The sequence below is a fragment of the Phallusia mammillata genome, chromosome 3 (genome assembly GCF_965637545.1).
Source record: "Phallusia mammillata chromosome 3, kaPhaMamm4.hap1.1, whole genome shotgun sequence".
Taxonomy (NCBI): domain Eukaryota; kingdom Metazoa; phylum Chordata; class Ascidiacea; order Phlebobranchia; family Ascidiidae; genus Phallusia; species Phallusia mammillata.
The window spans coordinates 27,547,949-27,561,440 of NC_137254.1; the positions used below are offsets into that span (position 1 = coordinate 27,547,949).

At 37.1% G+C, this 13,492-nt stretch overlaps 3 long non-coding RNA genes across 4 annotated transcripts; all 3 read right to left on the bottom strand.

The window, feature by feature from the left end:
• Positions 1 to 36: 36 nt before the first annotated feature.
• LOC145218842 (uncharacterized) lies at positions 37 to 2,968 on the bottom strand. Its single transcript, XR_013857756.1, has 11 exons — positions 2,877 to 2,968; positions 2,549 to 2,792; positions 2,394 to 2,455; positions 1,873 to 2,187; positions 1,716 to 1,749; positions 1,570 to 1,634; positions 1,419 to 1,497; positions 479 to 1,009; positions 328 to 409; positions 182 to 233; positions 37 to 111 (listed from the first exon to the last, which is right to left on the bottom strand). It is a non-coding gene; the product is annotated as an uncharacterized LOC145218842 (long non-coding RNA).
• Positions 2,969 to 4,427: 1,459 nt separating this feature from the next.
• LOC145220617 (uncharacterized) lies at positions 4,428 to 4,832 on the bottom strand. Its single transcript, XR_013858242.1, has 3 exons — positions 4,761 to 4,832; positions 4,603 to 4,681; positions 4,428 to 4,492 (listed from the first exon to the last, which is right to left on the bottom strand). It is a non-coding gene; the product is annotated as an uncharacterized LOC145220617 (long non-coding RNA).
• Positions 4,833 to 10,373: 5,541 nt separating this feature from the next.
• Positions 10,374 to 13,450, bottom strand: LOC145218726 (uncharacterized). 2 transcript variants are annotated; one of them, XR_013857708.1, is made up of 5 exons: positions 13,387 to 13,450; positions 12,923 to 12,975; positions 11,879 to 11,931; positions 10,581 to 11,160; positions 10,374 to 10,506 (listed from the first exon to the last, which is right to left on the bottom strand). It is a non-coding gene; the product is annotated as an uncharacterized LOC145218726 (long non-coding RNA). The 2 variants fall into 2 exon arrangements; XR_013857707.1 differs by lacking the exons at positions 10,374 to 10,506; positions 10,581 to 11,160 and having other exon boundaries at positions 11,224 to 11,931.
• Between the last annotated feature and the right edge of the window lie 42 nt (positions 13,451 to 13,492).

A 13,492-nucleotide genomic window follows, 5' to 3' on the forward strand; every position in this document is an offset into this window, starting at 1 on the left:
TTTATTTAAATATAGTAGTAATATACTTGCCAGTTTTAGTCCGCGGTGTTCACGAGTAAAAATCCTTAACGTAGAAAGTTTTTGTCCTCGCAAGCGGTGAACGATACCCTCCTGCAATAAAATAAAAGTTGTTAGTACGAAGTGAAACCGTGGTTTCGTATGGTGTGGATTAGTAAATTACCTGTTTCTTGATCTTGTGATTATTTCTTGTGAGCAGCGCTGGTGCCAAATTTCTAGGAAACAAATACAGTATCAAACAGAAAATTCAGTTTAGTGTGATAGGTTATGAGGAACAGTGGTACAGGTTATGTGTTGGAAGTAAATTACCTGTTAATTGAAGAACAACGCCATCTCAGCAGTTTCAATTAAAGCAACCGTTTGTTGCGAGTGGCACGGGTCGAAGAAGGCTCTACATAAAAAATAGAGAATGAAATAAAACTATTTGCCACAAAAACAACAATGCAGTTTATCGACTTACATTTAGGATGATGGAGTTTCTTTGCAGTTGATTTTCGATGCTTGTCTGGTGTTGTTTGATGCTTGTCTGATTCTCCGATAAACATCTGTAACAAAACTAACAGCAGCATTCGAGTTCACGATAAAAGTAGTTAATAAAGGGTTATATTTCTACCGTTGCTCACAAAGTGACATGCAAAAACAACGCAAGTGCGACATGCCAATTCACCATGCAAAACAAGAATACTAGCTATACCACAACTTAACTTAAATATTGTTTCTTTTCCGAACGTCGAATCGGTGGCAACGTAAGAAGATACCAGGAGCCTTGAAATACAAAAGCATGAAGTCAATCAGTTCGCATTTAAACTTGTTACTATGAAGACGTTTTACCGTCGACACTTTTAGTTTACCACCACTAAAGGAAACGGGTTTTGGCTTTGGTGATACACCTCTATTAATTTGTTGGCAAACATTTGGATCTTATATCACACGCTCTTCAACATTGCCTTTGGTCGTCTCTCATCGCCCAAGTCTTCTTCGCCACGAGTTTCTGCAACAAGATTGACATATTACGAACCTGGTACACACAAAGCATCAAAAATATAACTTGCAACAAAAAATTTCCAAGACAAAAAAAAATCAGGAAACAAAACTTAAAGGCGAGGGAAAATTTGACGTGTAATGTTGGAAAGAGAAGTCTGGTAAATAGATGCCCTTCCTCATCCGGTCCCTAACTCTGTTCCACAAAAAAACGGTAGAGCTACTAACACTGAGCATAGGCTTTGGCCCGGTCGGAGAACTTCTGGTAGGTGGCGCAACAGAGCATAGGCGTTTATGGTGCTGACTCAGCAATTATTCTTACCATAAACCCAAATTGCTGTAACAGCACCATAAACGCCTATGCTCCGTGTAACATGCCAATTCAATTGATGTCATGAATTATATCAAACAAAACTCACTAGCGTAGAAAGACGCGATTTGGGTTTGTAGCTTTCAAATGATCTTCTCTCATCGCCAACTCTTCTTTACCGCGTGTCACTAAGAAAGGAAACTTTTAACTGATACACAAAAATACCGAGTATAGCAAAAGCATCAATTAAAACAACTTACAGGCAAGATCAAAATGTGATTCACAAGTGAAAAGATGCCTTGTCAGGATTCATTCTTCAAGACGCCTATTAAACAAGATTGCAGATAAAATGCAGAAACAATATCTTTTGCACTCCAATGCTTATTTGCCTTTCCGTTGTACTAACCTGTGAAAGAACTGTTGGTCTTGGTTTCGCCGTCCTGCAAGACAGCACAGGTCGAAGGATCAAAATGAAAATATATAAAAAATATCACTTTTAACAAATATCAGCAATAATTATCCTTCGCATACGGCAAAGTTTCGTGCCTAAGTTGTTTACTTACATCGAACATCGTCGCTTATGACCCAGATTTCTCAACTGCTTTTCTGGCTTCGGAACAGAAAGTAGAAGGGTGACGCACAATAATCTGCAACAAAAATTACAGCAGAATTTGATGTGCAAAACGGAATTAAGACCAAATTATAGCAACTTACTGTTACCCATGCTGCGAACTGAAGGAGCACACGTGACACGCAAAATATGAAGTGTAACATGCCAGTTTTTCATGCAAACAAGAATACTATACCACAACTTAACTTAAATATTCTTTCCTTCCCCAACTTCGAATCGGTGGCAACGTAAGAAGATACCAAAAGTCCTGAAATATAAAAGCATAAAGTCAATCAGTTCGCATCTAAACTTGTTAATATATGAAGATGTTTTACCACCGACACTATTAGTTTACCACCACTAAAGGAAACGGATTTGGGCTTTAGGGGATATACCTCTATTTATTTGTAGGGGGGATATACCTCTATTTATCTTATAACACAAGCTCTATATGTATTATGTCAAAAAAATCACCTGGGATTTTTGGTTATACAGTCATCTTCAGTCCTCTCTCATCGCCCAAGTCTTCTTCACCACTGCAATAGGTTGGCATATTACAAACCTGGTACACACAATAAAAACTACCCAAGACTTATACAAAACTTACTGGCAAATATAACAAAACTTACTGGCGAGGAAAGATTTGACGTGTAATGCTCCACGCAGCTGTGGTTTCTTGTGAGCAGCGCCAGTGACAAATTTCTAGGAAACAAGTGCAGTATCAAATAGAAAATTCAGTTACCTGTGAAGAAACAGTGGCACAGGTCATGTGCTGGAGTAAATTAGACTACATGTTTGTCGATGAACGCCCTAATTCCAGCAGTCTTGAATAAAGCAACTGTTTGTTGTGAGTGGCGCTGGTCGAAGAAGGTACTGCATAAAAATGGAGTTTGAAATAAAACAGTCAATTTGCTACAAAACAACAATACAGTTTATCGAATACGACTGTATTCTTACATTTGGGATGATTGTGCTGTAAAATATAAACTGGATTCATTCAGGATTTGTCTTTGCAGTTGATTTTGATGCTTGTCATGTGGCGGTTTGGCGAACGTCGGAAACAAAATTGAAGTTTATTGAAGTGTTAACAAAAATAAGCGCAACATCAACTTACATTCGATAAGTAATGTTTCACGTGTCGTTAAAAAACGGTATTGTCCACGGCATTCCCATTAGGTTGTTTTATGAATGTCTGATGCTCTGAAAAACATCTGCAACAAAACTGACAGCAGCATTCGAGTTCACAATAAAATAGTTTTACAAAGGGTTATACTTCCACCGTTGCTGACAAATTTCGCCGTCCTGCAAGACAGCACAGGTCGAAGGATCTAAATGTAAAAATATATAAAATAACAATGTCATCAAATATCTGTAACAATTATCCTTGCATGCGGCAAAGTGCCGTGCCTCTAAAGTTGTTTTCTTACATCGAACGTGGTCGCTTATGACCCAGATTTCTCAACTGCTTTTCTGGCTTCGGAACAGAAAGCAGAAAGGTGACGCACAATAATCTGCAACAAAAATTACAGCAGAATTTGATGTGCAAAACGGAATTAAGACGAAATTATAGTAACTTACTGTTACCCATGCTGCGAACTGAAGGAGCACACGTGACATGCAAAATACAAAGTGTAACATGCCAGTTTTTAATGCAAAATTAGAATATTAGCTATACTACAACAACTTAACTATTGGGTCTTTTTTTCGTCTCTCATCGCCCAAGTCTTCTTCACCAGAAGTTACTGCAACAAGATTGACATATTACAAACCTTAAAACACAATTTATTTAAATATAGTAGTAATATACTTGCCAGTTTTAGTCTGCGGTGTTCACGAGACAAATCCTTAACGTAGAAAGTTTTTGTCCTCGCAAGCGGTGAACGATAGCCTCCTGCAATAAAATGAAAGTTGCTGTTACGCAGTAAAAGACCGTGGTTTCGTATGGTGTGGATTAGTAAATTACCTGTTAATTGATGAACGACGCTATCCCAGCAGTCTCAAATAAAGCAACCGTTAGTTGCGAGTGGCACAGGTCGAAAGGTTCTACGTTAAACGTAAAGTATGAAATAAAACTATTTGCTACAAAAACAACAATGCAGTTTATCGACTACGACTGTTAACTTACATTTAGGATGATAGTGTTGCTTTGCAGTTGTTTTTTATGCTTGTCTGGTGGTTTGGCCAAGGTCTGAAACAAAAAAAAAGTTTATTGCACTGTTAACTCAGATTTTTTAACGTTAACGTACATCGTTGAAAAACAATATTGTTCACGACTTTCCCATTAAGTTGTTTGATGCTTGTCTGATGCTCCGATAAACATCTGTAACAAAACTAACAGCAGCATTCGAGTTCACGATAAAAGTAGTTTATAAAGGGTTATATTTCTACCGTTGCTGACAAAGTGACATGCAAAAACAATGCAAGTGCGACATGCCAAGGCAACATGCGACAATTCGTTGCAGCACCGAAAAAAAGGCCTGCTTAAGTAAACAATACATTTACCTTTTTTTCTAATTTTTGCTGCAAGTCTTTGTTGACGAATCCTGTCGCTGGCTATTCTTTTGAAAGATTTACTACAAAAACAACAAACGAAACAATTAGTAAAGAAACACAGCGAAAACACACATTTAAACAAATGAAGTATCATGAATTTATGTCATGAATTATATCAAACAAAACTCACTAGCGTAGAAAGACGTGATTTGGGTTTGTAGCTTTCAAATAATCTTCTCTCATCGCCAACTCTTCTTTACCACGTGTCACTAAGAAAGGAAAACAGAAGAAACATTACCTGATACACAAAAATACCGAGTAGCAAAAGCATAAATTAAAACAACTTACAGGCAAGATCAAAATGTGATTCACAAGTGAAAAGATGCCTTGTCAGGATTCATTCTCCAAGACATCTGTTACAAAACAAGATTGCAAATAAAATGCAGAAACAATATCTTTTGTCACATACAGAAAAAAATTGCACTCCACTGCTTATTTTACTCTTACGCTTTCCGCTGTACTAACCTGTAAAACAAATTGGTCGAGCACCAAAAATGTAACTTACAATAAAGTACCTAACAAAAAAAGAACTTACAGGAGAGATCAATTTGACGCGTAATGCAGAAGAGAGAAGTCTGATAAATAGATGCCTCCCTTATCCGGTGCCAAACTCTGTTCCACAGAAACAAACAGGTCTACTTTTTGTAACTGTTTTTAGCACGCAGGCATTTAAGTCCACATTAGAGAAGTTAGTTTGCAAATAAACAAGTTACCTGCATCTTTCCGCTGTAATTACTTGTGGTAGTCTCTCATCGCCAACTCTTCTTTACCACGAGTTACCTGAAGACAAAAAAGAGTTCGAAATGTTTAATCACAAACAAAACATTTCACAATAAAGCAAACTTACGGGTAAGATCAATAGTGACTTACTCTTTAAAAAAGAGACGTCAATGATGAAAAGATGCCACACAAGCGATGTTGCACAAGAACAAACTGGTATCACTGATTTAGAAATTATAGAAATCCTGTTTTCAATAAAAAGCGTTAGTTGTTTCGTCTCCGCTTTACAACTTTTTTAGTCGTGTCGTGCTTCTTCGTCGCGAATTGCTAAAGAAAAAGAACAGATTTGTGGACCCAGAGAAGAAATTTAAAAATCCCTGTAACAAAACTCACCGGTGAAGTACAAAGTGGTTTGGTTAAGCAGCTATTGAACAGAGAGTCTCTGATGAACAGACACATCCTCAGGTGACAATCTCCAAGACGCCTGTAGCACAAAATCCGTTCATGTTCTAACTGATGCAAGTAATAAATCATATCAAACAATGTTTTTATAACATACAGCGAAAGCAAACACTGATCACGTTAGTTATCCTAGGTTATTGTACTGTGTTGTACTAACCTGTCATGGATGGATTTCTTGTGTCAAGGGTTCTTACGGTCCGATGGGAAGCAATGGTCGAAGGTATTAAGTGAAAAAGGCGATAATTATTTAAGTGTAAAGTTTAAGCCTTGTTTACTTACATAAAACATGCGCTCATATACATATAACATGTATAACCACCATTGCTTTTGCAGGCTTCGATGCTTCGTAGAAAATGTGAAGAAAAAAGGCTGCAACAACACTTTGTGTTAAACTTATAAACCTAATAGAGATTATAATACATTTATATTTGTTAATCTTCACAGGTTTTATTACGCTTACTTATAGTCAGAACACACGTGACATGCAAAACACTAAGTGCAGCCAGCATGCCAAGTCACCATGCAAACTAAAATGCTTACTATGCGACAACCTTACAACTAGGTATGATGTCGTTAAAGATTCTTTGCTATAATGCTTTGCAGATTCACTTAACTTTAATCTGTAAAGTAAGAAGATATTTCCTTGTCGATTGTACCAGTACATTATCCGCGTCTTGTTGCCTTCCTGTAAAAAGAAAAGTAAAAGCAGTACCAAGAGACTTACCACACACTACTAAATCTAATTTAATTGTAATCTTTAAGTGTGCTAACAACCGAATAGTCATGGTGGCATGCAACATATCAAACCTTCGTGTAAAATTGGTATGTGACGTACAACATGCCAAAACCCCAAGTAAACTTGGAATTCTTACTATAATACAATCTTTATACTCGCCAACTAAGTGGCCGTGAAAGCTTAAAAAAGTAACTTAACTTTAATCGGATCGACCATAATTTCCATTTTGGCTCAACGCGCCTCTTTCCTGTAAAAACAAAATAAAGCAGCAACAAGAAACAAAACGCAGTGTTTAATAAGTTCACACTATACGTTTTAATAAGTAACACGCCAAGATAGGATATGTGCACGAAAACAGCATTAGGACGTAACAATTTGTATCATATTTTACAATTTGCATTATAATACGTTTGAAAATTGCAACATGTAAAGGCAGGATATAAGTGCACGTTAAACGGCCTTTCCATGTTGGCATAAATTAAACGCCATTTAGTGTAGTTAACAAACACTTGCCTTTAGTTTCAGTTTGACGGAATTCAGCCGAGTCCGCGGTGTTCACGAGAGAAAATCCATGACGTAGAAAGTTCTCGCAAGCGGTAAAGGATACATTGACTTGCAAAAACATTACAAGAACTTACAGACAAGATCCAAATGTGATTCACAAGTGAAAAGATGCCTCGTCAGAATGTATTTTCCATGACGTCTGGTAAACAAAATAAGATTGCAAATAACACATCATACAGAAACAATATTTTTTAGTAATACAAACAAAATATTTGAATCATCAATTGAAGAAGTACTAACCTGTGAACGATTGGAATGTTGGTCAGGCTGTCGCCATCTTGGCTCTGAGATTTAGCTGCTGGGTCCATACGGGTCTGCAAGACAGCATAGGTGAAGTTTGCAGAGTTAAATATAAGCGTAACCTAAACTTACAATGTTCCCTGCGTCGTTGGAATAAACTGGATTTTTCCACTGGTTTTCTCATGCTCCGACAAACAACTGCAACAAAACTGACAGCAGCATTCGAGTTTAACGTGCAAGCGTATAAGTAGTTTTACAAAGGGTTATATTTCTCCTGTTGCTGATAACCAAATAGTCCACTAAGTACAGGCGGTATGCAAAACCGTAAGTGCAACATGCCAAGGCAACATGCAAAGAACAACAAGAAAATAAGTTTGTCATTCGATGCAGCAACAGGAAAAAGTCTGCTTAAAATCCTAGGTTTGCTTGTAAACAAGAAATTTACCTGCAAACTTATCGCCGTAAGTCTTTGTTGACGTCTCCTGTCGCCGACACCTAAAATAAAAAATTAGCATGAATACATTTGTTGTCACGAACAGAATATTTAAACAAACTTACTATAAGGCAAAACGTGGCGTGTTTTCCCGCTTTTGCATAGTCGTCCCTCATCGTCGTTACTCTTCTTCGCCATGTGTTAGTAAAGAACAAACGACTGAAAGAAACATAAAAACATCGACTAGCAATAACGATCCAAGCGCGATTCAAGACTGAACATATTTTGTGACATACACAAAAAAAACCATCTAAGCATTTCAATGCTTATTTGATTTATATATTTCTGTTGCACTAACCTGTGAAAATATTGTATGTTGATCACGGATTCGCGGTCTTGACTCTAGCGTTTAACTGTTGGTCCTGCAACACAGCACAGGTCTCAAGTGATTAGAGGTGGCCCCATCGTTCGAACCTGTATCGTTAAAATCTTCGCACTGGAACTATACCACTACACCATGATTTCAACGGCAAAACGTTTTCTGTAAGTGACGGTTGACACAGATATGTAAACGATTATTTGCTGTTTGGGCAAGCAGTGGTTATAGCCTATAGATGGCAAGTATTTAGTTAGGTAGCCTAAAAACCTTATTGTCACCGTAAGTGGAACAGAGAAGCTTACCAAATTCTCTTCTTTCTTTTTTTTCTAAGAGCGACAAGACTCTCTTCTTCCATTGTTCAAGACTCTCGAAGTCGCAATGCCTTAACCGGTGTATTTCTATTGAAATTAAATCATAGATAACATTGTGCAAGCCGAACGAAAAGAACAGACTTACCATGTTTCATTTTGGTTCCATATATCTCTTGTTGCCTTCCTGCTAAAATAAGGCGGAAGCAGTACCAAGAAACAGAACTGTTGTTTTACTAAGCGATAAATAATTATTATCGGCAATTTACAAAGTTATCATGTCATAATCACATTTTCAGATACTTGCAATGTACGGTTCCATGTTAGGCGACCAAACAACATTAATCGCGTTCATTGTGTCTAACATGTAAATTAGAAATTGGTTTAAAATTGCATTTCTTCGACAAAAAGTGCCACCTTAAGGATTAAATATATCGACAACTTTAAAAATGTTTTCGATTTGTTGCCTTCCTATAAAAAGAAAAGCAGAAGCAGTACCAAGAATCGCAACACACAACCGTAAATCTAGTTCACATCTAATCTTTTGTTCGAACCGATGCTGACAATTTAGTAGTCACAAAACAAGTGACATGCCAAGCATAAAGTGTAACATGCCATGCATAAAGTGCAACATGTCAAGACAGCATGCTATACTATAAGTTTAACAACTACAACTTAACCTAAAAAGTATTAAACCTGTAAATCTAGGACATAAAACGAAAAATGAATAAGGTAACTTAACTTTAATCGGCTTCAATTTTCATCTTGGCTCTACGCGACTCTTGTTGCCTAACACAAAGCAGAAAGCATTACCGAAGAAACAATTTACTTGAAAACAGAATTACCTACATAGACCCCCATCCATCTTCAATTCCAACAGCAAGCAGAATAACCGATCGCACACGTCCAAAAATGTGGTTTCATCTTTGAATACTTTGCCTTCGAACAATCACAGCAGTTGTTAATCTCGCGCATTTCCGCGGGAACTAAACAAAACAAAAACACGCATTTTAATAGGAGACGTATCAAAAAGGATTATCACTACTGGCGCTGTTTTGCACTAACCTGCTAAGGATTTAGCTGTAGCTCGCCTGTGGTCCTGCAAGACAGCACAGGTCAACAGTTCTAAAATAAAATACAGCAGTAAATCTAGTTCATATCTAATCTTTTTGTTCAGGCTTAGGCTAACAATATACTAGTCAGAACACACGTGACATGCCCAACGTAAGTGCAACATCACATGCCAAGTCAGCGTGCAAAACTGAAAAGTATACCAACAAACTACAAATCAGTCTAACAGATATAAAACAGATAAATCTCTAATTATGAGGCCAATTTATTGTAATACATAAAACTGAAAAAAAGATTACTTAACTTCAATTGGTTCGGTTTCCATCTTGCCTATACGCGACTGCTGTTGCTACCTACGAAATACAAGGCAAGATCAGTACCAAAAAACATAACACAACGCTGTGTTTAAAGAGACTATGCGTTTAAATTGATATGTACACGGTATACTATCTTTGCAATTTTATAGTTTAATATAGGCGTTTTATTACGTCAATTTAATACAAATGTTTACGTGCCTGTTTGCTTGTTGCCTTTAACTTCTCACTATGCGTTGCAACCAACATTGGATGCACAAAACAGCTCTGAAAATATTCAGTAGCAGTGCCATGTGTCTAGAAATCTATGCATAGAATAATAGCATGTTTCCCGATGCGGGAGCCAACTACTGTGAAAGTTTGCTCCCACATCGATGCAAATTAACTCGATATACATTAGAACTACCTGCATAGACCCCATTTTAACTTTAATCGTATGAAGACAATCTTTAATCGGATGAAGACAAATTGGTTCTTCTCCGAGTACTTTAGTCATATCTTGTTCTCTTGCTATAAAAGAAAGGCAAAAGCATAACCAAGAAGCGCAGGTCACAGTCATAAACCTAGTTCACATAAAATCTTTCATTAACACCGATCCTGGTGTGCACGAACGTTTACTTATGTACGGATACCAATTAGGCTAATTTGCTTTGTAACAACAGAATTACCTGCATAGACCCCAGATCACCATCCACCTTCAACGCGAACAGCAAAAGCAGAACGACCCAAAATGCAGTCTCATCTTTGTTTGTTTTTGGCACGTCACGTGAACGCATGGTCAGTAGGTCTTCATCACTTCCGCGGGAACTAAAGAAAAACACACTTTAAGTTTGTAGAGATTTCCTCGGTATTACTATTGACGGACGCTATTTTGCAGTTACCTGCTAAGTAATTAATGTTGGTTAAGGATCATTGCGGTCCTGAAAGACAGCGCAGGTCGACAGCTCTGAAAGAAAATACAGCACTAAACCTAGTTCATATCTAAGCTTTTGTGCAGGCCTATGCTAACAATATAGTGGTCGGAACACACTTGACATGCCCAACATAAGTGCAACACGCCAAGTCAGCATGCGAAACAAGAAAACTATACTATACAACAGCTGAACAACCAGTGGCCAACTATATATGTCATAAAACCCAATAAACAAGGTGACTTAACTTCGATCGGTTTGGTTTCAGTCTCCATCTCGACTCAACGCGACTGTTGCTACCTACAAAATACAAAGCAAAAGCAGTACCAAGAAACATAACACAATGTTATATTTAATGACACTATAAGTTTTAAAGAACATTCAAAAATAGGATATATGCACCGTAGCACGTTATACTATTTTTGAAGCGCACTACACCTTAGTCATAAACCTATTTAACCCGCCTGTTTTTGTAAATGCTTCCATTCTGGCGTCAAGTAACTTTCATCAACCATAGTTAGTCGAAGCGTTGGTGGAAATCATCAGAAACCTGAAATAAAATAATCCAGACAGCAGTACCGTGTATTTAATAAATCATTATCTACATATTCAACTCTCAAAATTTATCCCACAAATTGTTATTTCGGTATCAGTGCAGAAGCAAACCAGCGTGCACCCAAGTTTACTTCTGTATAGACATCGAACAGGTTGATTTCCAACTCAAAAATTACCTGTATTAGTTCACAAGAAATATAGACTAACATTGAATTTTTAACGCCGTCCAGAAGTTTGTCGCATATCGCGTGATCACGTTACTAACAACTTTTATTTATGCTATTTATTTCGAAGTTTCAGCCAGCAGCGCACTTCTACCATTATCGACAAACAAATAGTTACCCAAAACACATTACATGCAAAAGGATAAAGTGCAACATGCTCAAGCACCGGGCTCGCTATTCGTATCAACATGGTAGAAGTGATGGCTTTAACTGGCTGTTTATGTTACACGATTTACACGAGCCTACCCGTTTGGACATTATATGGCTTCAAATTATATATTTTCTTTATCTATTATGGTAAAAGTGTTAGCCTTATAACTCGCTGTTTATCCAACACTGTTTGCACGCCGGCGCTATAAAAAAGCTTCATAGCAAGATAAGTTATATACTTCATAAGCGTTATGTTATTTTCTTTGGTCGTTATGCGATAAAGAGACTTTAATGCAGACAATAATTTTAAACATACATGCTAAAGCTAAATTTACTTACATTGCTGCCTCACGTATCAGTGTTGAAACGCAGTAGCGGTTTGTGACCAAAGTCTGAAACAATCAACAATAGTTCAATGTATAAAAAACAAAATTAGACTTAAAGGAAAATTATGACATCCATCGTATATTTTATCCCGTTTTGTGTTTTTTTATTAATACTAAATAGCTCTTCTTTATTCTTTAATTAACCTTCGAACCATTTTCTATAAATCACGAGTGGTCTAACGCGGTAATGTACATTACGTATATTTTTCGTTGTTATGCGGTAGGCATGTATAAGTATGTTAGAATTGTTGTTCTTTTAAATCGGGAATATCGGGCATAGTATACTTTATGGCAGGGGTGGGCAACCTTTGTTACTGTAGGGCCAATTATAAATGTCAAAATTGGATCGCGGGCCGCACATGAGCACAACACAATGTGATTTTGCTTTGTTTCTTACCAAATATGCTTAACTACAAGTATAATTCGTATTTGATTCTATCCACATTTTGCCAGATCGCAGAAAACTAGCACCAGGCGCTTTAATCAGCTCAAAAATATGTAATAATTTGACTCTGCCAGTACTTTTGAAATCCAAGCGTCTCTGCGGGCCGCACAACATTCGATGAAGGGCCGCATGCGGCCCGCGGGCCGCACGTTGCCCGCCCCTGCTTTATGGCAACATCTCAGACCAACGCTATCCATGTGATTTTTGTCGCAATAACGTTTAGATAAGTTTGATTATGAACAAAGCGTGTTTACGTGCTATTTGTTTCGAAATTTGGGCAAGCAGCGCATTTCTACCAATGACGCCAAACAAATATTTACCCAAAATACATAACATGCAAAAAATGAAGTGCATGGTCAAGCAGCGGGCAAGTTATTCGTATGATTGTGGTAAAAATATTGGCTTTAAGTCTATTTAATGTTACATTGAAGTGCAAGTTATGAGGTTTACATAATAAGTACAATTAGTAGCATATGCCCGGTAAGTTTTTCAAATTTACATTTTTTTTAAAATGTCCAAAATAGGGTTTTGTTACAAAACAAGTTCACTTACATTGCTGCCTTCCATATCTGTGTCGAAACATAGGTGCGGTTTGTGACCAAAATCTGAAACAAAATAAACACGAATCAATGGCTTACTCAAAATTATTGAACCATATGTAATGTTTTGATTATCTTTACAATCATACATTATATGATGTTTGTAAACCACGAGTTGTGCAACATAAGACAAATAAAAATTTTCTGCAATTAAACCAATATACCTAACCTACTAGAATTGTTTTACGTTTCGTTTAATATAATAGGTATAATGCGGTTACAATTTTTGTATGGAAATTGCAGAAACAAGTCTTATAAATTGACCACGTATAATTTAAAGCCCTTACAATTATAAGGTTTGGAATCTTGAAAGCATTTTAAAAATTACACATTGGTTACAATGCAGAAGTAAACCTGTGGCACCAGAGTTTGCTGCTACACATACATCAACAAGTAAGTTTACAACAATAGCATTACCTGTACACTCTCCGTTCAACACAACATCCTCCGGCAAGAGTCACCAGAAAAGAATGAGGCAACACACGCAAGCAAGAAGTGTGACATTCCCTTTTTCTCTTTTTCC